The 22,986-nt window shown below is 33.3% G+C and overlaps 1 protein-coding gene across 1 annotated transcript in view; it reads right to left on the reverse strand.

Annotated features, from left to right (window-relative positions):
* Nucleotides 1–22,986, reverse strand: part of LOC126838740 (pro-neuregulin-3, membrane-bound isoform-like) — a 61,705-nt gene that overhangs the window by 37,842 nt on the left and 877 nt on the right. The gene's annotated exons all lie outside the window — the stretch shown is intronic.

Raw genomic sequence — 22,986 nt, forward strand, 5'->3', positions numbered from 1 at the left:
TTTTTCTCTTTTAGCTAACTGAAATAATAAACGTACACTCAACAGCCTCGTGGTATGTTATCCATTTGAATTGCTTTTATGCGTGCTGTTCATAACGTCTTAGGTATTGATGAAGTTTTAAAAGTTAACTTAAAATGACACTGCACTCTGCTGGTTGATAGTACATACTAAGTGGTACTGAATGTAAGATTAAGGTAATTTTCATAATTTTTTAGTACAGAATTATGTAATTATAAACGCGTTCATTCATTGATTTTGACTATTACACAACATTGAACATTGGCACGGGTGATCACAGCTGTTCACCTGCGCTTGAATGAAACGCGCGTGAACAGGTAGATTTTAAAATAGCATGTACAAGAAACGTTTTCCGGTGAAGGACACGTGGCAGTTTTGCGAATTTATAACGTACTTAGACCACTAAGTAGACGACGACGAGCACCGCTGCCTCCACCGCCACCGCAGGGTTATTGAAACAGTTCCAAAAAAATCCGTCGTGTCTAGCTTAAGGCGATTGTGTTTATCGGCCAAACGGCCTCGTGTGGTCAGCTCATGTATAGTTTTTTTACAAGACAGCGGCACACTACTAACCTAACCCAACGGAAGACGGCGGCCAGCGACGATTCCGCAGGCGTTGGCGCCATCCGAATTGAGATGTACGTATATATATAGACTTACATAATACATATACTTATATAATAAGCGTAGAACGTTCGAATGGGACCAAGTTACGCCGTTGTCCCAACCGTCCCCTCTGCACAGTAACCCGGAATAAGAAAAAAAACCATGGAACTGTAACCATGTACATATATAATAGATATAATATAATTGAGTGTGTTTGTAGGATTTTATTACCGCCTACGTTCAAATGCCGGCTGCCTTTTAGCGACGATAGAACTGTATATTATTATACGGACGAGTAAACGATTTTTCGGTCCCGACCGGACATCCACAATAATATATACTAGTATCATATAAAATATACTATTATTGGCTTCGGGGACGTCGAATGTAAATGAATAATCGCCGGACCGACTGTAGCGACAAAAAGTACAAAGTGCGGTTAATATTGTTATTATTATACGGTCAGATCGCACATAATAGCATAGTGTCTGATGGTTAAACGACGATTTTGGGGACGCCCAATACTGTACGAAATAATGTAAATTAAGAAAGAAGGAAACGAAAAGTCACGTAGAGGAGGGAATTATATAAAAACAAATTTAAATCAAATTATTTTTCAGATTTTTTCGGGGCACCATTTAGGTTTCTGGAATGCCAAAATATTGAAATAAGAAATTACGTTATACAATGCACATGAATCTCACAGTCCTAGTGTTTGTTTAAAGTAGAGCTGGCAGTATTTGATATTTGAATACCGGTAATACGGTATTTAAGTATTATCGGTAATAATACCGGTATTTACGGTAATTACCGAAAATACGGTTTTTATCGGAAATAAGGTAATTATCGAAAATTTTGGTATTTGCGGTAATCTTTGTAACTATCACATATTATAGTATAATATAATATATAAGGTGTACAGGAGTATAAGTACATTTTATATTATAGCGTTCCTCAAAGTTATTCAATGTAGTTTTTTCCCTAAATTTAATAAATAAAATTATTATAGTATAACGTCTGTACATTTGTTGAAAATAGGATTTATGTAGATAATAAAATGAATAGTTATCAGATATGGAGCTAAAGATGACGTTCAGTGGGTTCCTTTGAGTTCCACGCTGGCTTTCCGGCGGCCACCTTATTATTATCAGTTAATAAATATTTAATGTTGAAATTTATAAAAAAAAAAAATTTTGAATTTATAAAGGGCTTTTTATTTTGCCATTCTTATCTTTTTATTAATATATAATCAATGTATTGTATTTTATTTAATGTAATCTAATGTAATCTAATGTAACCCAATGGCCTTTGCTGCCGAGGGTAATAATAAAAAAAAAATCTAATTAGTTATAAATATATAATTATATTTTTAGTATTTTATTTTATTTAGGTAACAATACACGTATACGTTATAATTTTTAATTTATTTTTGAACGAGGTATTGAAGAACACTAATGAATTTTGTTGGGGTATGTTAGATGCAAGGCTCCTCAGGATTTGGGAATCTATGTACTATAATCGACAACTAGATTTAATTAAATCTAGGGAAAAAATTACATTGAATCACTTTGACGAACGCTATATAATATGTACCTATACTCTATATACTTTAAATATTATAATATAATATGCGATAGTTACAAAGTCTACCGCAAATACCTAAATATTCGTTAAATACCGTAATGTCGGTAAATACCTTATTTCCTATAAATACCGTATTTTCGGTAATTACCGAAGATGCGATAATTATCGAAATCACCGGAAAATACGGTTTATCGGTATTTTGAAATACCGGTAATTCGTAATACCGCCAGCCCTAGTTTAAAGCCATTCGCTCGATATTCATATCGGCAAGGCGTAATGAATAGGCAATATAAGTGATCCCGTGTGTACGGTCCTTTCCTGGTGAAACCACCACAATAAACAGCATTACCTACCGTTGATCTATATATAGGCCACCATTCATTTAATCCCTATATATGAGCACCGTGATCACAGAAATGCAAAATGGCATCATAACATTTCCCGGAAACTAAAAGCAACGTGAAATGTTTGATTTTCAAGGAATGTGTGTCTTTTCGTTTATAGGTTAAAGAGTCTCATACTAATTTTATTAGCAACAGAAGTAGACAACGACAACAGTTCCCAAGAAATGTCGTGATGTCGAAAAGACATTTTTTTTTAAGAGTACACGAATATACCCCCTGAAGCCAATATTGAAAAGCACTAGCAGTGGCGCCGTTATAGTTTCTAAAAGGTCTGGTCAACATATATAATATTTACCATTAGCCCTAGAGTTACTCAGCTGACAACTTCTGTACCGTTCCTGTTATTTTTTATCCTTTATTTTTTTTAAATACTTGATATAGAATAATAATAAAAAATAAACTTTAAATAATAGTTGCATTATTACTGCAATGCATAATATGATTTACATCCCTATTACAATAAAATAGGTAAAATATAGTTGAGTGTATAAGGGACAGCAATGCTGTCACGGTCGGTATCTCACTTCATGACCTGTCGACTGCCAAATGAGAAACTTCTATCCTCCTCCGAATCTACCGCAATTATGCCTTTAAAGCTTATCCACGGTTAAGATTAGCTATACGAGAATACTGATACAATAAAATTATATTTCCAGTCTGCATTTTAAATTTTTATTAAAACTATATTGTATACGAAAAGTAAAGCATGTAATACATGCTAATATGTTGTGACTATTACAATAGTTCAAAAACAATAAATACCTTCAGAACATGATAATCTTTTAATTTACAATTGTATCTACAACCATAGACCTTTAAAGAAATGATGGTGGGGGTCAGCATTACTTGAATAAGATAAAAAATAGTTTGGGAATCTTATGGGAGAAATAGATATACCATGGAATCATGACTAATATATTATCATGTTAATATTATCATTACAAATATAATAAAAAATCGGAGGATCTGTGATTATATTTAATAAGGAATGATAATAAAAATACGAATCTTAACCATTAAATCTGGTTATTTTTCAGATTTGTTCATGCCTTTTCAATTTGTATTCCACGGGAATACCAAACTATATCTTTTTATAAAAATGTTGACCCCGCAGATGTAGACATACAGTGTGTGAAAGGCGCAATCCATTTCTTTATAGATCAATATTACTTTATATACAAAATTACAGAAAGCGATAGGGACTCTACCTACTACTGTTCTACCAACTACCATTTATCACAAAATAATAATGAGTTACAACCAATTTTATAATAGAATTTTTACCTAAAGTTACAATATCTCGTTTACCCTATCAATTTAAAATAGGAGCTAATACGTGTTATTGAAACAAAAGCCATTTCAAGCTAAATTTTTTAACAATAAGAAAAGGGGCCGTCGGCTTGATTTACTACGACGATACAAGACAAATATTTTTAAAACAACAATGGGGCATAAACGTTCCAGCCCATTAATGTGCTATACTATAATGTGAATCATAAAAACGCGATTTGATTTTTATTGCATCCCGTTGTTGATGCCAAAGGCAAAGCATAGAGCACAATCATGACTAAGAAACATTAAGTGTCGTTAAGACGTCTGGGAGTAAATCGCGCGCGCACTAGTCTCGAACCGTCTGCTTATGGAAAACGGCGATTTCCTGGAGTTTTTATGCATTTTTATCGATACAAAAACAACTACGGTAGGGACACTTATTTTATGGCGACGCATTTGGCACGCGATCCACCCACCCTCGATTTATTTCCTATACTTATTATGTTTTATCGGCTTTAGTCAAATTATTCTGTTGACTTCTCCGCCCATAATTCATTTTCATTTCACTTTCCTTCTCTACTCGCCATAATAATACATTCAGTCGGACGACATGCTTATAATAAACCATTTTGCGTAAGTACACTCAAATGCAGAGCAGACAGTACATTATATAACGCGTTATAATATAATATATTATTATAAAGTAGTATATTATAATGTGATAAGAGATAACGAACGCATAAGAGTATGTTTAAATATAAGACCAACTCCACGTGACTGTGTGCCTCATATTTGTTCCATTGAACCGGTTTCCATCTCTAGGCGTATATAAATAACGAGGTGTTTAACCCCATTTTCCTTTCTTCACACCCGCCCGGTTCAGAAATAAACCGTTCGATGCGTCCCGCGGGTAAAACAAGATCTTTTTTTTTTTTACACTAGGCCGTTTTCTTGTCTTTCTGCTCTCCCCCTTCTAAAAAATCCAATTCTTTTTCGCATCTTATAATTTATTGCTAACGTCATAGACTCTAATTCTATTCCCCGGGTGGAAAAAGACACCTTTATTCCCCCAGTTTTCTTTTATAACGAACCATCGTACGGAGATAGGGGAGGGGCGAAGAACTGCATCTAATGCACATCACATATTTGTCAAGGCGCAATGGTGTTAAAAATTCGTTTTTCTTTTTTAAACACAGCTATTTTCCTTAGCGTGACGATACACAGTCGACTTGTTCGATTTTTAATAATTCACCGGGTTCACTTCCTGCGATGAACCGACATCCTGCGTGGCTAGTTCGTATACCAGTCATTAAATATAATATATAAGGTTACTCTGAATTTTGTACTTCGAGATACCTACCTATAACTGTTGCGTTATCGTCGGTGGTGGTGATGAAGCCATTACACGGGTTAGAACGTCCGTCGAGGTCTTAGGCGATGCCATGTGGCCATCGGTGGTGCGGCACAGGAAGAGGAGGTCGTCGTCGTGTATGCACACAACAAGGGGTTGTTGTCGGGCAAGGCGCGCGCGCGCTGAGGAATCTGCACACGTCGAGGACCTGCAGCGTGTGCCGGTGTTGCTGCTGCTCCACATCTGCCACGGTCGAGAGGACCCCGGGCCTACCGCATCTGCCCCCGGCCGTGTGTGTTTTTCTATATTTAAAGAATGCCCGTTCGGGGCACATATATACAAACACGTGGCCCAGCATCCTGTTACCGGCACCAATAGACACCTCCGTAGTTCTCGCCCCTATTTGTCCTTTCACGACAGCTCTTTCTCTCTTCTATTTTTCACCGTGCGTAACTCCAACACCGTTGAATTCCGTTGGGGGCCCGTTTGCTTTGCATAATATTCAATTAGTAAAAAAAAAAATGAACAGACTAGAAAACCAGCCACTCCCGCTCGCGTTTGACCCGCAACGTTTTTGCCACCACACCCTTCTCGACAGGTTTCTGACAAGACAAAAGATAAAAATCGCTTAATCATTTTTCATATAAACTTTCGCTAGCGGCTTCTTCTCCATTCATTTTGCCAACAATATTTTTTAATTATTCGGCTCAATTTAATCTAGGACAGTACGTCCTGCTCTGCGGGTTAGGTTAGGTTCAGGTTCTTCTTTGATGGGTTTTCAGGGTACTGTAACCAACAATTCTTAAAAGCTTACACAATATTTAATTCGGCGTTAACGTCTTCCAACTTATCATTGGTCTTCGCTGTTTTACTTTAGTCCGTAGATTCCGTCTTACGATATACTTTCGATCACTACCAGAGTTTTATTTTCATCCCGTTTGAACGTTATCCATACGCCACTGGTCTAACCATCTCTTTCTATGTATATTGTTTTCTTCACATAGTCTATATAGTGTTATAATCAAAAGCAGATACCGTGGTAACATAATCCCCGGACACAGTACACACATAAATGCCTTTACAAACAAACGACTCGACTCTAGCGCACGCCGTACCTATTTAGGACTCAGCAGCCGCGGCTCGACTGTACCGGGTAGGTGCAGAACGCGCAGGTATACACAGGAGACGACGAGACGATCTAGACCTTTAAAATACACACAGACATCGGAACGGGTGTTTAGGATAAAATAAAATAAAAGAAAACAATATACATAAATATCGAAAGCAAAAGCACCCGGTGCTAGTGGTATCAGGTTGCAGCGGTCGTGTGCCATTTGGTGTCTCGGCATCTCTGTCTCTCTCTTTCTCTCTCCTGCCCGCTCGTGTCTCACATCTGTCCGTTATTATTGTGGCACGTACCTTAACGGTACGGTTCAACCCTTCGGTGACGGCGACGCATATTACATATTTCACCATAATACACACATCGAAAAATAATTATTATGAAAATAATTTTCAGTCGTACCTTAATTTTATACCTAAGCGATAAAATTCGTCGGTAAATTATACTTTCATAGATATAATAGGAATAGTAATATTGTACGTATAGTTTGTACTCGTGTCACGTGTGTGTGTGTGTGTGTGATAGTAGTTAAATGTGAAATTTAACAAAAAATACGAATTTCCCCGGAAAGATGCGTCTTGAGTGCATGCTACCGGTTTTCATAAACCAAAAAGGAGGAGAAGGCGAAGTATATTGGTGTTGTGTGTTTAATAATCGTCAGGGGTTGCCGGTAGTGCACAGCAACACGTGGCTTACGGTGCCCCGTTTAGCCGCGCCACCATCTGCCCGTCAGATTGTTGCGAACTCCCTTTTAACAAGTTTTAATTTAATTCCTCCCACAATGTTCTTTTACCTACTGCACACGGTGCTGCCGCTGCTGCTCCGGGGTACTTAGCGGGGTCTACGGCAGCGCAAAGGGGGGTAGTGGGGGGGACGCGAGCCGTCTGCTACTGTGACTGACGGCAAACGACGAGCCGCGAGTTTGCCAAATGTTACTCTCGATCGGGTAGATCCCGTGCATAGGTATATACAATATTATAAGCCCGAGCCCTTCTGCTGTTTTGCACCGTTAGGATGGGTGGGTGGTGGTTTTTTCTTCCGTACTATCGGTAAACAACGACTACCGAAAATCGCAAAATCATTACGGACCTATATGAGCGTGTACAAGGACCGCCTTGTGTGTGTATGCAGCATGTGCGCCTAACGCGTCTAATTGGACTGCCACCGTCGACAATGCACAATGGGCCCACTATAATACACATAAATAAAATACCGCCTTGGTCGCTGGTTGTTCTATTCTTTCAACACCGCATTTCGCGATGAGTGATTGATTTAATCGGAACGTCAACTTACGAAAAGAAAAAAACAATAGCAAAAAAACACCTTTCGTACAACTAGCACCGTTAATGGATATCGCTACGCATTGTGTTATTAATATGAGGAAATATAGACTGTATAAATTTAATAAATAATGTTTATTTAGTATAATTAAAATTAAACTGACAAACTGAGACTAGCTGAGTTTTATAAACTATCAAACGCATGAAAAATTGTAAATATCTACTATGAATGTAAAAACAAAACAGCTAAATAACATTCATAAAATCATAACACAGCATCATTGTCCATTTAATAATAACTGACATTGTATCATGGTTCATGTCGTCTAGATGACAGTATTATACAATATTAAATTTATCAGTAGCAACGTTACTTAGTTGGTTTTTTAGACAGTGCATTTTAATAAACCGGAAACAGTAAAGGAGACAATAAATATCGTTTCGACAACTAGAACGTTATCGCTTTTGGCCGAAAAAGATAAGCTAACACAGTAAATATTTGTGAATATATTAAAATAATGCACGATAACGTCTGTGCATAATATAATATCAAATCACACAAAAAACCTTCTCAAACAAAAAAAAATAGCAAAATTCGTAACTACGAGGCGTCATCATTTTTAAGCAAAAAACCGTACTGGCGCCAGACGCCTAAGTTTTACCATTATATTAAGCACAAATCGATTCCATACTTTGTTATTAATTATTGTTCAAATTCCTTATTGTAGTTTCATGATTTTAGATTAAATTTTTTGTAAGACCTATAGTCCTCCACGTCTCACCCCCCCCCCCCCCCCACCAGATGATAATCTCATTTGTAATACAACACAATAAGCACGACTAGAATAAGTGTGTCATTTGTTTTTAATCCTTTTTATGAATCGACCCTTCGGTGTCTACCATAATATTTAAAGGACAGTAACATAATGTTAGAGATTTAACTAATTGCTCTACGTCGTAAGCCAGTTAAGACACAATATAGGTATAATAAAACATAACACTGTTTGTCGAGTAGAATTGCAAATGTTTTGATGTGAAATGATATGTTTTTGGAAAAATAAGAATTACCGCCGTAAAGCCACGGCTGCAGGAATGGTTCAGCCATTAGGAAACGCTGAACTCATTAAAACTGTTTTAAATTGCATACACAATATTATGTATATTGCATATGCATGGGGCTATACGAGCCATAAAGTGGCACGGGCCACTAAATCGAGCAGCGTTTCCAGCTGCAGGTTCCTAATACGACGGTAATGGCACACACAACCCCGAGAAAACGTGAACCCGCTCCTCTACGTTCTTCTACCGTACCGCACACACTCTCATACATATTATAAACAACCCCTTTGGACGTTGTATAGAGGTAATTCTAGACGGGCGCCTACTGTAGTTTGTTTAACCGGTTGTTCCGAATTCTTTCGATACGTGAACACATTATACTTATATATATATATATATATATACAGTTTTATCAGTTTAATTTATAAGTACTTAATTAGATGGTGACACATTATATAGACGGTTTCTCGAAAAACACTCGTTGAAGGTTTCCAAAACGTCCCAAGACGAATGGTTAGTTTATACGTTGAACCTATATTCTGGGTTTTAATTAAACTACGTGTTGTCATTTTTCAATATTTCAAAACCCATTATAATCACCCCGGCGGACATGCACAGTTAATCAAATCCTAATTATAATTTAACAAAACAGTTAGGAATTTCTGTGTGTACGTTAAAGTTATCATCGAAGTGGAAAAAATATAAAACAATTTAAATTCTAATTCAGTTTATAGTTTACAAACAGATCTACATAATTACAGATAAAACAACGTCTCTGGTGGCTATTATTATTCCCAAAATACTTTTTTTTTTTTTAATAGTGGAATTTTTTTCCACTATTTAACAAAATGTTATAATATAATGTCAGATTTAATTTAAAATTTGAAAAAGCAGGGCCGGAGCATAAACGGAGCTTAACAAAGCTATAGCGTACCCTTATTTTAAGTTAAAAAATATCTAGAAAATACAATAGAAGATATCGTGAGTCCAGGCACAAAAAAAACATATTATTGTAAAAACAATACTTTCTTAGCTCCGCATCAAAGCTAAAATGTGTTTGTATGTCAATTGAAGATAATATCACATCTAAAATCGTGTGGTTAGTGCACAATTAGTGAATTATAGCATTTTTTTGTCGATTGTTATAGAAATAACCTATATAATCAGTATGGCTTTTGAATTTCAAAATGTTATTATTAGAAATTTAAATAACCACCAAAGGACAAAGTATAAATAGATAGGTGTTCATTTATAACTAATTCCATAAGGCATTTTTTTTATAATAAAAGTTTCCTCGATAGTATAAAACAATTGGATAAAATATTTATGTACAAAAGTATACAATGAAAATAACCAACAGAGGCATAGTGCGGTGACTGACATTTTGTTAAAGCAGTCGTCATAGCTCAAGTGATATAGCCTATCAGGGATAGTTATGAAAGTGACTAATTATTGAAGCTAATTGCTGTTCGAAAATTTTTTCTGGCTTATTCTGCCAACAAGTAAAATTTAGTTATTCCAGCTATAAAATAATTGTGTATAATACATAATCATAATTTTACATATAGTTGGATCAACTATATATTTTTCCGGTGTAGAGACTGTATTGGCTGGATTGGGTATAGATAGCGAAATCCTGTTATAATATGAATTGAATCATTTTCAATTATATGCCTATCGGAGACAGACCCAACGATAATAACGTTGTTAAAGGTAATACACTAAAACAGAGAGTAACGATTATCATGAATTGTCATCCCGTCTTAACGCGAAGTCGAATGTCATCGTGACTAGATGAAGAAACTTTTGGTAAACTAACGAAGCGGAGAAGGTTTTTTTTAAATTAAAATGGTATTATAGATTATACTACTATACGGCTATCGAGTACAAAATCGAATATTTATACTTGAATATTAAATTACGATTATACCGCACTGGCATTTCGGGAGTATGGAAAAAAAACCTATTGAGTACGTGACCGAGAGCATGCGTGACCCAAACAATTAGTTATGCAAATGCGTTGAGCACGCGCCGCCCCGCATACACAATATTATAGTAAAATGATTGTTATTTTCTTGGGAATCATAAGTTTATATCGATACACTTTACTCGTACGTTATAAAATGTTGTTATTAAATTTATAAAAGCACTGTATGAAGCTCCTCCAATATTTGAATAGTATTCAAATTAAATGTTTATTTTTTTAAGTAATCAAGTATAAAAACAACTGTAGTACACTTTCTGTTAACTTAGTGGGTGGTATTTTTTATCCTTAATTACAATATAATATTCTTCTTTATTAAATTGTCTCTTATTCTTTCATACAACCTTTTACCAACTTTTTTATTATTTTTTAAAGTCTGTTCCTTAAGGAAATCTTCACAATGAAAAATAAATAATTAGCCAATACTTTCATGTTATTATAACCTACTTTCTTGACCTCAGTTTTATTTGTTGTTTAACCTTTTATAATATTCACTTTCCTCTAAGTAGGGCCATTCCATGTCATATCACCTGAATGCGTGTGCGAGTGGATTTTCTAAATGCCTCAAACGTATATATCTCATGCAAATAGTTCCATAAAATCGAAAAGTGAAGAAAACATTTTTTTAAAAATGTTTTGGACTTAGGCGATGTTATATTCTGTATACGTTACTTGATGACTAATTATGATATCGAAATGGAATTTTCACTAAACAATTATAATTTATGTGAACTTTTTCATAATAACCTTAAAAAAATGTAGAATGATCGTTTGTTTTTAAATGATCAATTTGTCGCGGAAAAACATACAAGATGCAACACGTGGTAGATAAACGCTTTATCTAATACATTCTCACCATTTGACAAAAATTGTTTATAATCTTAACCTACTTTTCTGGTAAGGTGATAATATAAATTTTCAACTTTTATAATTTAGATTTGTGCGTTTAATATGGAATATTTGACACCCTGCACATCTCTAACGTGTTGGAGACTATTGGACAAGTAAGTTATGTATGCACTACATATTATTATATCTTACAACACGGGTTGTCTTCGTCAATGGCGGTCGATGGTAAAAGGGAACAACGGCGGTGGTCAAAGCCGTGATGGTATAGGTTCTGTCCGTATATTATAATAACAGTTACAGCGGCGTTCTCTTAAAGCAAAAATAACATTTAAACGTGTACACGCACTTTCGGTCTGCGACCTGGGTTATTTTTTGGAATTTGCCGCAAAACCGTGATGTTGTTGTTAGGGAAAAAAATGTTCTGAACAACACCACAGCGCCGTACCTTTTAGCCGCACAGATAATCCGACCTGTCGACCGATGAGCACGCGCGCAACAAATTCCTCTTCGAGATACAACCGAAAAATCGGTGCGTAATACACGATAATAATATAATAATGTATTACATAGTATTACTATGTATACTTGCATATGTATATACTTAAGCGTATGGCGTTTGAATAATACGGCCGACCGTTTAAGTGAATAAAAACGGCTCCAAAACCCTTAAAAAAACCAGTCGCCCGAAATTAATTATCGTTACTCCAGTTAAAATATAATAATAATAAATATATTCAACGATAACCGCGTCAAGGTATTTTTCATTTTATTTTTTTTATTTTTAGCGGTCGGGCACGCGATATTATTTAAAAAATCCCACTGGAATAAAACACTCAAGCACCTGGTAGGTACCTTATAAACTATAAACATAATGTAAGCAATACACGCCCAAACCGTTCAGACACGACACATATTATACACGACGGCGATATCGCAACGTCGGGTCCTTTATAGTTTTTTATTATTTTATTTTCATTTTGTTATAAGGAGAGTATATAATATGGGGTCGCCGTTGTCTTCGTCGTCAGCTTCCTTGTTTTTGTGCATATCAGGAAACCAGGGAGGACCCCCCCCCCCTTACTACTACACACATGCAGCAGTGGTATTTGTAGAGAGGTACCTTTTACACTCGACGAATACAAAACGCGTTACCAAAATTATTTTTTTATTTTATTAGAAGCCTGTTTTAGGATAAATAAAAATACACCGCGGATTATGTTACCCCCCCCCCTACCATCACACACACATACAGGAGAAAATATATCACCACCTCCTTGTTAGTTCTGGGTATACTAATATACTAACACACACACACATACTCGTACACATATTATTAGGTATACAGGGAAAAATATATAATGCGCGTTTACCGTCACAAGGCGTATAATGACAACGGCAAAGAGACACGTACCGCCGCAGTTGATTTGACACAAATACATGTATGTTAGCGCGCGGTCCCGGAGTCCATACGTGACCTCACATAAAACGGCCGACATTACGACAAATTTTTCTGATAGAGAACATTATATTTTAAACATAATATATAGATTTTTTTCTACACATTTTTCGGTCTCCGTTTGGAGAACTATTGTACACGAGTGCATAGCATGGCGTTACGGGTGGCACTTTTCTCACAACGTCCGAAAAATTCCTAGAAACACGATAATTAAGTAGGTAGGTACACAACGAGAGTCATGCGATATTGTCAGATGCACGAACAGCGGCATTAAAAATGTTTTACATCGACTTAGGAATTTCATACTTCATAAATTTCGCCCTATCGCCAAAAATCATTGCGAGGATGATAATATACGGTGGTCAAGGCTCCTAATTGAAATAGACCTATCAGCATGAGATACAGTAAGAATAAACTTGATGACTAAAAAATTGACGATTATTGAATGAAATTAATTGAACGAAAACTTGGCACCAACATACTATTATAACATACTATATAACATACTATATAACATATTATAACATACTATTGTGAAAACATTAGAAGCACGATATTTGTTGAGTTACAAATTCAGGTTTTATAAACCCATAAAAACGATATCAATACACATTTTTATACAGAACAAAAATTAATACGTAAATAAATTTATTTATGTAAATTGTAATTATTGACAACTAATAGTTTTAGTATTAATAAAGAACTGAACAGTGTAAGCAGCTTAAGTCTTACCCTATGGACTAACAACCCATGTGCACTTAAATAATCACTTTGAAATTATCTAATTATTACACTTTAATACTTCTTCCGATTTATTTTTAAATAACCTAAGTTTGACTAGTATATTTTAACTAAAACATGCACTATTTTTATGTTAATATATATATATTTTTTTTTTTTGTGTTAGCGGTCTCTAAGACTATCCCATCATACATCCAGCCTTCCATCCATCCCGGTCAGTTGCTCGCACCTTCCAATCTGTTCCTCCTCCTAGCTTTCCACATCCTTCTTCACTACATCTTTCCACCTCATTCTCGGTTTCCCAATGAGTCTTTTTCCAGTTGGGTTCTTTTCTAGTACCTTATGGAGTAACGGGTTTTAGTTTCTCCAGGTGTGCCCTTCCCATTGTAGTCTCTTATTTCTTATTGCTTCGACGATGTTTGGTTTTTGGTATAGGGGACTTTAATTCCTCATTTTTTCTTATCCTCCAGTCATTAGTTACACTGTCCTTCACAGGTCCGAAAATTCTTCTCAGAATTTTCCTTTCAAAAACGAGGAGTCTGCTCTCATCGGTTTTCCGAATTATCCAAATCTCTGCTCCATACGTAACAATTGGTCTTATCAAGGTTGTGTATAATTGTTTTTTAAATACCTCGACAGGAATCGAGCTCCTACCAGCTTCGCTAGTCTGAAAAAACATGTTTCCAGCCTGGATTCTCGCTTCTATTTCCTTTGTCGTTTCATTATTTTCTGTTAGATTCGTCCCCAGGTACTTAAACTGATCTCCACTTTACTAAAATTATAAAGATCTATACTTAGGAGAGGCTTAATCTTGCGTTGTTCTGTCTCCTTACAACCATATACATACTTTGTTTTCTCCTTATTGACGCGTAAACCTATTTTTGCTGATGACTCTTCCAGCTGTCTGAATAGTGACTTACGTTCATTTTGCGATTCTGCTAACAATCCTATAGTGTGACCCTGTAAGTTTAGTCCTTCATGTTGTCCCATATTCATTTCTCTTATAACTTTTTCCAATGCAATATTAAATAACATAGGCATTAAGAGTCTCCTTGTCTTAGTCTTGTCCTTACTGGTATTGGTCTCGATTTTATAGTCCCTACTCTGACTTTAACATACGTTTCCATAATACTTGACTTGATCAGAATTCAGATTTATCAGTTTTTTAGTATATTTTTACAATCAATCTAAAAATGTTTAATGAGGGCTAGATTTGTGTACAGTACAGGGGCAAAAATTGTAATTCAAGAATCTGGATAATTTGTTTTTTTTATATATATAAACAATTATATATATATACATATTATACACGCTGTGTCGAAGCGCCCGCGCCCTTCATCAGTTCTAGTATACGCGTAAAACGAACCCTTCATTGAGTCCTTTAAGGAGATGGTTCTAATGTTCTGGTAAATACTGCAGTAATAGGGTGAATAAATTGGTTAAGAAATAAATATAAAAAGGAATGGAAAAAAGAAGTAACAAGTCCTTGGGGTGCTGTTTAATCTTTTCGTACAATGTATAGTGTTTTTTTCTAGATAACGTTCCCCCGTTTTTTTTTTTTACATGCAAGGCTGTATTAATCACTGATACAATATAGCACAACAAGCATAAAGCTATTTCTATATACTTCGCTTGAAATTAATGAACAAGAACCAAACGAGCCAACCATATTAGTATAGACAATTACAGATATCACTTACAGTTTAAACATAAAATTTCGCGTAATCATTATAAAAAAATTATAATTATAAATTAATGATAAATATAGACATTTTATATTAATGATTATTATACTGCTTGCAGTGAAGCCGTAACATGACCGAGTCAGCACCAGGCGTAACGAGTAGGCAAAATAATGTCACTGACGTTCAGTGTAATACATCGAAAATTGATCTCATGTAGGAAACTCATTGTCTTGTAAAATAATTACAATTTTATAATTCGGTTAATAATAATTATTATTATTAAAAGATGCGACTTATTCTCATTTATCTAATTCAAAACAACTCTAAAAAATGATGCAATTTATTATGTCAGTCGATTTCGTATGTCGATAGGAATCTTTATAATTATTATACATCGGAACTCGTCAAGAAACCATCTCATGATGACAGCGTTGGGCCTTCATGGCCCGTTAAGCTACATGATGATGATGATGATGATACATCGGAACCCTAAAAACATCTTAACTTAACGACCGAGATGGGTTTTAGTGATAACTCAGCATGTAAGTCAATATTTATAAAAGAAGGTGACTAATACTGTAAATCGCCGTTTTGTATACATATTTCCATTATTTTATATTTGGTAATTTCAATAATTTAATGAAAATAACTAAAATGATTATAAAATTAACCGAATTTATCAAAAATAAGTTATACGAGAATTAAACATATTACAGTTACTTTCTACTACTAAATGACTGGTTAAAGCTTAAAACTGACACGGTTATATTTGAATTATCGTGATTGCAATCAGTTAAATCTTTAAGTTCCAACGTGAACATTTTTTTATGACTTCACAGTTGCATGACTTTTATGATTATTGCGAATTAAAAAGTTACGTTTTTAAAAAATGTTTTTTTAGATTACAAGCGTATTTCTAAAGAAATTTAATATACATACACTAAGTACACCTATATATTTGAAGGATGATCAGTGTTATTAATACCACACGAATATACTTATTGTTTCTCTTTTATTTTAATAATAATAAACTATATAAAAATTGTTTTTTTCTCATAGGATTATTGCCACAAGCTTCGTCCGTAAAAAACCAATAAAAATAATGTGCATGAAGCTATGTACGAGTATATAGAAGGCCAATAGTTCATGCAACAACAACAGCGGAACACAAGTGTGTTATTTAACTAAATAGGTACTTATGGCCTAGTTTTATTTAAGTGGTTAGAATCTTTTGTCGCCGGAAGGTGGAAATTAATAAAATCTATGTTAAATTGTTAAACTTAACATGATATTTTTTGAATTGAATAATTGACCAAGAGCCCCGGTGTGATTCATGTTGGTTGACTAGTAAATGCGAGCAATAAACATATCATGTTTGTTGACCGAAATCAAACAGAATGAACGTTAAGTGATGACTTTGAAAAACACTGATTGAACTTGCTGACTAACCGCGGACGGCGATGGCCGAGCTTCCTGAACAGGATACTGACTAAGGCTCGACTAATAAAAAACCAACACCAGACGACATTTAGATAACAAACAGTGTGTCATGAATCATGATAAATAGGCTTGGACATGTTTATCAAGTTATATATTATTTCCAAAACACTAATATAGTTTATAAAAAAATCGCAGTAAACCTTTAATGGCAATATCAATAGCTTTACGATAAAATGGTAGCCAACAAAAAAAAAAACAATTTTAAAAGACAACACAGTTAAGTTGGGGCACAGTGGGGAGGGATCATATAGTCATTGTATACACATAACTGTAGAAATAACTATACACACTAAAAAAACCATTTTAAACATATTAATGTTTTAAAACGGTTTTTATAGATAATTACTTTCATCTATATATATAAATTATTAATATATTAAATACATATCGGTAAAACTAATTGTTGAGACATTACATAATAGTATGCTTAAAATTATATGTCATACAAATTGACACAGCCGAAATTCGCGACACGTTGTGATTTCAAGAAATTATGTTATACAACGGCCGAGTATGGTGTGTTAAGCACGACTGATCCGTTGTTTCAACCCCCGGCAGCAAATATAAACTTTTTGCATTTTTATCGACCGGTTATTCTCGAATTATTGTAAACTAAAATTATCATTTATCAATACAATCTTAGGAAATAACCAAAAAAATATCAATGATACAATATTTTTCCGTATAACGAAGAAAATTTACACATTTAGCGTCACGAAATTCAATAGTTAGATTTTTTTAGGTTTGTTTAAAGTTAGATTTGGATTAGATAGGTTATGTTGAAATTAGACTTGAATAAGTTTGGTCTAATTATTGAATTCTATCAATATCGATGGCATCGATAAACCCTATCTGATTTGAAGAATGAATTCACTTTCACTAGATTAGAAAATTAGAGCGAGCCGGTCCACAAAATTCCAAGAAATTAAACTTATGGCTATGACGGAAAATTCCTGTTTCCTCCTCCCCTTTACTCTCCGCCCCCTTTCCTGACCTATCCTACAATGCCACGAAATTGTCGACGCAAAATGGTCTGGTTTAATTGGTATGATGATATTTTTATGAGCTTATTCCAAATAGACCACCAACCCAATTTGAGCTGCCTAAAAACATATCAATAATACAATAGAATAATAAAACAGTTTTTTTTTTTTTTAAAGGAAAACATTTTTATTTTATTTTCGTACTGATATTTAATAAACGGTACTCGAAATAAAAAATGCAGCTGACGATTAGACTCGGACGATACACTTGATACCAAAAAAAAAAAAAAAATTATTAACGCCTAATACATAGCACGCTTAATATGTAATAGATATTATAATACCGTTTCGGTCAGGTGTTCATGTGCTTGTGGAAAGTTTAAATTACTAGTGTCGATCCCAAACTGTTCCACTTACACAATATTATGATGTGTGTACTGACGTGTGTATATCGTGTAACGGACGAATAGTTCTAGAGGTTTTACGGGTGAGTTACCGGAGGAGAGAGAAGGCGAGACGCGTGCGCCGGGGCGATGCTCTCCGAGAAAAATACAGAAGCCAGGTGGTATGAACATCACTCCAATATAGTGCTTTGCACCTGGTAAGGCATTTCATAAATATATACATACTTTTACATGTGTGTGTACATATATATAAATAAAACTCACTCGCGTAAGGTATAACTTATTAAAAACGACTAGTTTCCCTCACACCCCCCCAATCGCTCGACGAGGTCCTTGATACCCACTACATTTCTTGTCCAGACTCCAATGATTTTGGGTACTCCATGCACTACTACCAAAGTCGCCCAACTCGGTTTTAAGGGAGTTCTCGGAAATTAGTAAACAACAATAAGAATTTGTAATTTATTTTTTACCATATAAAGTAACGACAATAAAAATATACATTAAAAATGTTAAGCAAAAGGTTTACCTACATAATTTTTCTGAAGTATAAGTGTTCACGAAATTAATTTGAACAAGGTACATGTCTTAGTAGAAAAATACTTATAGGATATTTGTTTTTCGCAGCATTTTGTAATTTGATTTTGTTGGTTTAAGTGTTTTATTAATTTTCGACCAGCTTTAATTCCAAAATTAAAAAAAGGGGGAAATCAGCCCCTAGTACAGTTGATAATAATTTCAGATTCTCATCGCATCATTAGGTTGGTCAGAACAGTGTAACTGGGCTTTTTGAACCGAAAACCTTATTCGATATTTATTAAGGATAACATTTTTAGCAAAATCTTAATTTAAAGCTTTAACTATAGTGTATATGTATTTTTTTTTTACTATTCATTAGTTATTTGATGGTAGTTAATTATTTTAACAGACTATCCTAGCGTCTTTGACGACGTTATTTACTTTGTTTTTTTTTTAAATCATAATTAAAATTTCCCTGACATTTAGTATCTAAATTTAGCGAAACCATTATCTCATGATGACAGCGTTGGGCCTTAAAAGCCCGTTAAGCTTATTGATGATGATGATTATATTTCATTAAACCATGAGATATTCTGTCTAAATTGATTGACGCAGAATTGGTTTTTATGGGTCTTTTAGAGTTAAAAATGTATTATTTACCAGGCAAATAAGATGGATTTATTTTCGATAATTAAAGAGTTTCTAATGTTTCCTAAAAAGTAGAGACTTCTTAAACATTATTACCTTTACTAACGAATAAAATTCGTCTATGTTACAGTAACGGGCCAAACGATTTCCGATTTATATAGTAGCTACATACAAAAATTGGTTCAACGGTTTAAGAGATATCGTGGGTACAAAAAAATAATAAAAACACTACTTTTTCAGCTCCGCATTGAAGCTAAAAATAACTCTATGAATCAGAAGTCGTGATAAATTAATGGCTTGAGGTTTTCATAGTTTTTGTTTTTTAAAACTAAATTGCAATATGTTTACTTATTCTTAAATTTTAAGCTGATGCAAATTGCTGTTAGTTACCGAGATATTATATTTCTCTGCGCGCAAATTATGTAAATGATTAGAGACCACACTAACCAACAAATTCAATAAGCAACACTTACTGTCCTAAAACATAAAGATGTTAATTATTTTATAATTTATAATGCCACCAACGAACAACCTAGCGATTTTAATCGACCTTGATAAAACACAATACAATCATTTTTCGTTATAATAAATATTATGATTATGATTGTAAAAATCAAGTTCTGAAAGTTTTTAACAAATTAAATAATTTTATAAATATTTTTCAATTTCTTATAATAATCATGTTCTTAAAAAAACTCTTTAAGGCTGATTAAGTTCTCAACTTTAGATGATATAAATAACTCTCGTGTATTAACCGACGATTTACATACCATGGCCTGAATTCAGCTAGATATAACTAAAATTGGTTAGTTTTTTAAGTATACAGTTTCAAAATAAACACTGAAATAGAAAATAAATAAAACAAGAAAAAACATGGAGCCCCATTAACTGATATAAAGAAGAGTCTGGATTATATTTAATTGAGTTAATAACACTTTATAATTTATTCTGACTAAACATCAAATAACAAAATCACCATTTGATTTTGTATACGACAGACTACGAGTATATTGTTATGCTTAAATAATATCGTCGGGCACACACATTACTCATCGCGTTTAACTAAAATATATAGAATATATTATATATTATTTCAGTTGTAATTGGATTCGTCCGTTTTATATAAAATACAAGAGACGAAAAGTTAATTTAGTAGCCTTGATATATTTTGTACGTGTGTGTGTGTGTGTGTATTTGTCTCGTAAACACACTATCGAATCAAGACTATGGCAATCTTTTCTACGTTGTATGGTCAAAATTTAAGGAACTCGGTCCTTCAGATATGTTCTTAGATATTACTTGTGTAGTAATGATTTGCATTGTACAACAACAACGATGGCAATCAAACCCTCTAGGGTCCCGCTGAGAGAAGACATTATTATGATTTTACTACTTTAATATAGGGTCATTTAAACTTTACCGTATAACCACGACGTCTTACTCGATCAGAAAGAACAGAAATAGTGGAAACGCCTTGAAATTGAATTTTTTCTCCTAACATTGGTCACATGTTAGGTATTGAATAAATTGATAAATAAAGTATTGCATCATTATAAGGGAAGGGGGCTCTTTCCGAAAATAAACTCAACTACAAGACAATTATTTTATTTTATCCTAGACTTAAGCGGGGGTGGATTTAAAGGAGGTACCAGGGTGCTAAAGCATTTTTATTTTTAAGGTAAGAAATTTTTTATTTTTAATCAATAATTGGTGGCCATTATGTTGGAGAAAGCATAATTTTTCAAGTTGTAACTTGTAGGTAACAATGTGATATTATTAATCTATTCTATAATATGATCAGTCTGTCGTGAGCGCTGAAGATGACAACATTGTTGCCGGAATACGACGTATTCGCGAAGAGTATGTAATTTTTATGGTTAAGGGTTTTTATTATTATTTTATTACATATAACCATAAGTGCTTAAGTTTTTTCTAAATATAGTACATTATTTGACAGAACAAAATTATTTCGGATATATAATTATATAGTCATATTAATTTTTTCCCTATCAAATCAATTTAATGATCGTTACCCATTCAAATCCTTATCAGTGTCCATTTTGATATATTCTGTGTTATTACTTGATATATAATATATTATAAAAAACTCATATCATTCACTTAATGGTTATTACATATAAGTGTGTAGTACCTAAAACAAATAATATACGACAATACTTTACTCAAGTTTTTTATACATGAATAAAAGAAAAGAAAATAGTCGGTGGTTTAATTTTTGTACTAATAAAAGTAACACGCTTCTATTTACTTTAAACAAATACCATATTTTGGTAACAACTGTTATGATTAAAAAAAATGACCTAATGGTTATTTTACAAGTCTTGTTGGTATTTACTATTTAGCCATAGATAATTATTTGTTGTCTTAATTTATGACTGGAGGTGGAAATTTGGCACTTATGCTTCCAAGCCCCCCCCCTCCTTTTAATTAAGCCTAAGATAATAAAACAATACAAAACATAAATAAAAAATAAAAAATCGCGATTTCTTTATTAGAAGGACAAACGTTTTTAATAATTGTATTCATGAGTAATCAATACGTCATGTTTTATTAATTATATTGTCAAATAGTAATAAATATTAGCAAATGCTTAACAAATAATAAGATAACACCAATCATTCAAATTAAAATAATGCAAAAAATCTAAAAAAAGTCACCAAAATTATAATAAAAACCATAATGTAGACATGATAAGTATATAATCAATTTATCCAACTTAACAAATATCTCAAGCAATGATTGCACTGGAATTCCACTTATATAATGTTCATTATTTCTAATAGTTAAATTTTCTTGTTAATATAGTATATAATAGTTCAAATTAAGTTTGTATAAGCTTTTCAAAGAAAAAAAACCCAAGCACAGTTACTAACATTATACATGACTATGCAACCAATTTTATAATCAATTTGTAGGTTAAAGTTAAGATTCATTTATTTACATACTAGTTATATAATATATACTATATTCCATTACATGATACCAACAATCATAATGTACACTTGTTATCAACCAAAGATCTAATTTGTTAAAGAATTCATTTTCTATTAGCCAAATTCTACTAAACTACAATAACAAAACTCAAACATTCAGTATAGGTATAAAAGATTTTACTTTAATTTAAATTATAATGTTATTAAGACAATATAAATTTATTTTGTATGCGCTTGTAAACACTTGTAGAAATCATTTGTAATATTTTGTATTATTATGCTAAACGAGTAGTTTAGTTCTTAAATATCTAATTCTAACCTTTAAAGAAAAATGAATAACCGGTTAAATGTTATCAAGTGTATCGATATTATACTAAAAGTTGAAAGAAAGATTAATACCTATTATTGTTATACGATTAATTTATCAACTTATAGTAACTATATAAAACTTTGAAACCTATACCCAATAAACCTATGTATCAAACATATCTTACTATCTAAAAAAACCTAAGCAACATTAGTAGTTATATATAAACAACTCTATACAGTTAAAATTAAAATAATAA

The sequence above is a fragment of the Adelges cooleyi genome, unplaced genomic scaffold (assembly GCF_023614345.1).
Source record: "Adelges cooleyi isolate 19-005CV unplaced genomic scaffold, UGA_ACOO_1.1 ACOO_flye_CR_arks_rails_tigmint_CR_PRNA_30, whole genome shotgun sequence".
In the NCBI taxonomy this organism is placed as follows: Eukaryota; Metazoa; Arthropoda; class Insecta; order Hemiptera; family Adelgidae; genus Adelges; species Adelges cooleyi.